The following is a 4,028-nucleotide window of genomic DNA, read 5'->3' as shown; positions in this document are numbered from 1 at the left end:
TTCCCCGAGTGAAGGATCCGCAGCCCGTCGTAGCCGTTTCGCAGCAGCTTCTCGTGCACGAAGTTCCGGGTCCGAAGCTCGCTTCAAACGCTTGCGTTCAGCGTCGTATGCTCGTCTCTTCGCAGCCTTGTCTTCTGCGTTGCTTGCTGTTGTTGACGCCGACGACGGTGAGAGTGGGGTAACGTCACCTTCAACGAGTGGTGGGACGGTGATTGAAGGTACTGTTGCTTCCATCGCATCTACTCGAGTCAAGCAAAGCGTCAAGTGAAGCGAAAGCCAAGTAAAGATACCTTTACTGAATTCCGAACGCGCGCTCCGCCGCTTATATACACACCGCGCCCGTTCGATCTAGAAAAGGGAGGAAAGAAGAGGAGGGAGGGAGGGAGAGGAGAGGCCTGCTGCCGGCACGAGACAGGCCGAGCATGCGAGGGAGGGAGAGAAGAGGCTTGCTGCCGGCACGAGACGAGCCGAGCATGTACAGTGGGGGTGTGGACGGCGGCCGACGCCGCAGGTGCGACTAAGATATGCTCCGCATTTAAAAATATTTTCCGAAACATTAGCATATGTTGGTGTAGTCACCTTTATCACACTTTCGAGTGGACAAATTAGACTGATTTGGTCCAAATCTTCTACGATTGGAAGAGTCACCCTGGTTTGTCATCTGTTGATGGAGCGGTGGTGTTTCTTTTATAATTGCAATCACAACTCTAAAACGACCCTCCTAGAAAGAAATTTTAATACTGAAAGAGAGAAGTCGCTCCTGCGAGTAGCACGTGTGTTCTGCAAGCAGAAAAGGTGTTTGGGCTACAACAGTGATGGAATTGCGCCCTAAAAGTCATACACAAACGCAATTTTTCCTGATTCTAAAAAAAAGTATAGTCACAGACGCACTACGCTGTCTCTTAGATGCTTCAGAATTGTCATGTTAGTTGGAATTGGCAGTTCGAATTTATCTTGCAATCCAGCGATACCTGACTGCATGGTAGTTAGCAAACACCACGAGCTTTTATTCTCATTTTTCTTTGTGTAAAATGCTTTAACTTTGCTTTTGTTCTTGCTTTTTGCTTTGCATTGAAAAAGGTTCAGCTGATTGATTACGATTCACCACAACGAAGGTGAGGCCTGCGGAAAAGGACATAAGAGAACAAGGCACGGCGTTTGTGTTGTCTCGCTCTGGTCCTGGCATATGTTATTTTTTCCAGGTGCGAAGCATTTCATAGCGAACGACAGGTGCTTTGACCGTTTCTCTCTATCTATCTATCTATCTATCTATCTATCTATCTATCTATCTATCTATCTATCTATCTATCTATCTATCTATCTATCTATCTATCTATCTATCTATCTATCTATCTATCTATCTATCTGTCTGTCTGTCTGTCTGTCTGTCTGTCTGTCTGTCTGTCTGTCTGTCTATCTATCTATCTATCTATCTATCTATCTATCTATCTATCTATCTATCTATCTATCTATCTATCCGCCTAGGTCTGGGCGCTCTCGTGGTCACCTCCTTAGCATGGTATATGCCAAAATTGGCATACAATGAGTGTATGGCGTAGAGTATTCACACCTCATAACCTGAATATTGATACTCGCCTATCGCGTCCGTCATAAGGTTTTGCCACCAGCCACGTGCGGCATATACCCGCATGACACGGCTCGTGGTATACTGCTATACGCCACAGTTGATTCACAGTCTATGTCAACCTTGGCACACCGAGAAAAGAGCTCTTCGAAAGTGTTGTGCCCCATTCCGCGAAACATGAGTAAATTGTACCACGGGGCGAGAAGACAAGCTAGAGCTCGACAGCTTCAAAAACAGTTTGGCCAGAGTCATGAGGTGGTGTACACCGATGCCGCCAAATCAAGACAGGGCTGCGTTATAGTAGCAGTTCAACCACTGCCACATACCGTTAAAACTGTCGCAGCGTCGGTTAACACGACCTGTACCGCAACGGCGGAAGCAGCTGCTATTGCGCTAGCCATTAGAACTAAAGAGGCGGCAAATACCTCCGCGCTAGTCCTGTCTGATTCGCAGAAGGCTTGTAGGATGTTTTTACGTGGAGGACTACCGAGTGTCGCCTCGAGAATACTCGGCGACAGGCTGACACAGGACCATGCCATAATCTGGTGCCCAGGCCACGAGGGTATCTCGGGTAATGAGCTGGCGCACACCTTAGCTCGTGATTTCACTAACCGAGCGAAGAAGGACGGCGATAACCAATACGACCCTCACACTGCTCGCGATATACTGGAGCATCAACGTAAGACAAGACAGCGGTATGCGCCACCGCACAAATCACTTAAAGTAGACGAAGCTCAGCCTTCGACAAATTCAGGTTAACACCTATCCACATTTGGAAAGGTTTCATCATATAAACCCCAATGTATATCCGAACCAATGACGGTGGTGCGAGTCGCGACCGACGCTGCAGCACGTCACATGGGAATGCCAGAGCAAACCTATGGAGGCACAGTCGCCTCTGATACTCACGATGTTGGGGGAGCCTTGGGAGGCCGTCCTCGCCCGAACTGAACTGAAGACCCAAAGGGGTCTCCTGGATCAAGCCGGGCGAGCAGCGGCGGCCACTGGTGTCCTGGAATGGGGAAACCACCCTTGAAATTTCCCCTCCTTTTATTTTTATTTATTTTTCATTCTTATTCTCATTAATAAACGTTGTATCCTCCTCCTCCGAGAAAAGAGGTTGGAAGTCTTAAAGCGATAGCATTAACCCTATGAGACGCTATGTACACAGTTGTGTACACCACTTCTTCCTATTTGTATCTACTAGGGGCTAAGATACACAGAGATACATTGAGCTTTGGATGAATTGAACCCCCTGCATAATAAATTAATTTTCATTTAACTTCATTTCGCAGTGCACTGCAGCGTAGTATAACTTAGCTGAGGGCACTACCACATTTGACGAGTCGTTCGACCCGCCGCTTCCCGCGACCTACGTCAAAAGTGTAATTTTTTTGTTCAACATGGACATAACCGAAAACGAATTTGCATGATATTCCTGGCCCGAGATATCATTCTACTAATCAAAAACAGAGCATGAATGCCTTCAGAATGACTAGAAATTTCATTTCAAAGTAATTAGGAATGATTGCTATAACATATAAATGAACGTCTTACGACATTATTTTTGTTGCAGTATAATATCGGGTGCGTTGAAATAACATTATATGGATTTGATGCATTTACAGCCAGTTTTTCATAGGTGGCACCTGAAAGGGTTAAGCAGCACGTGTTGCGGAAAATTTGGTACCTGGGTCTATGGCATTGTCGATGATCGGAAAATTCCGACGCAAGCAAAGAATAAAAATCACGGCCTGAGCTGAAATCGGACCCCGGCATACTGCATGGCATTCAAGTGTTCTACTACAGAGCCACGCCAGTGCTTTCAGCTGCCTTGAAAAAAAAAGAAAAAAAAAGATGGAGGACAGGGGTGCAGCTCTTTGCGTGCGCGCTCGCTACGTGATGGTTTCTCGACGCTGACGGCCACTCTCTTGTTCGAGGTAAGAAAACATTAGTGGGCAAGTTCATGAAACAGTTTGTACTGATGTTCACGAAACATGCTCCGCGGAATCGAGCGGCGTTGCTGCCAAGAGCACGTTAAGTGTCGATTGCTCCTGGTGTCGTCTGCTAACCATCAATAAAATGTGTACAATCTGTACGTAATGAGATGATTCCCTGACTTTTCTATGCAATGATGCACTCAAGACGATCGCTGACTGCCACGTTTGCGTTTCAGCTTCCGTGTCTGCATTATAGAGGAATGTATGTGTGCACCGTGCGGCGTGTGTTCGGTTGCCAAGCCTGCTCCTTCGGTTAAATTCCATTGTTCTGAGTTTTAACCGAATGACAAACGACGTTTGATGTCATTCAAATATATTAAGTGATCCTTACAGGCAACAGCTTTCCATTATATCCAAGTTTTCATCAGCTGCTGTGTAAGTGCGTCGTAAGTACTTAAAATTTAAACTATAAATAAAAAGATTGAGAGCACTAGGAAAAAGGG

The sequence above is a fragment of the Rhipicephalus sanguineus genome, chromosome 3 (assembly GCF_013339695.2).
Source record: "Rhipicephalus sanguineus isolate Rsan-2018 chromosome 3, BIME_Rsan_1.4, whole genome shotgun sequence".
Taxonomy (NCBI): domain Eukaryota; kingdom Metazoa; phylum Arthropoda; class Arachnida; order Ixodida; family Ixodidae; genus Rhipicephalus; species Rhipicephalus sanguineus.
This window is presented reverse-complemented; position numbering follows the sequence as displayed.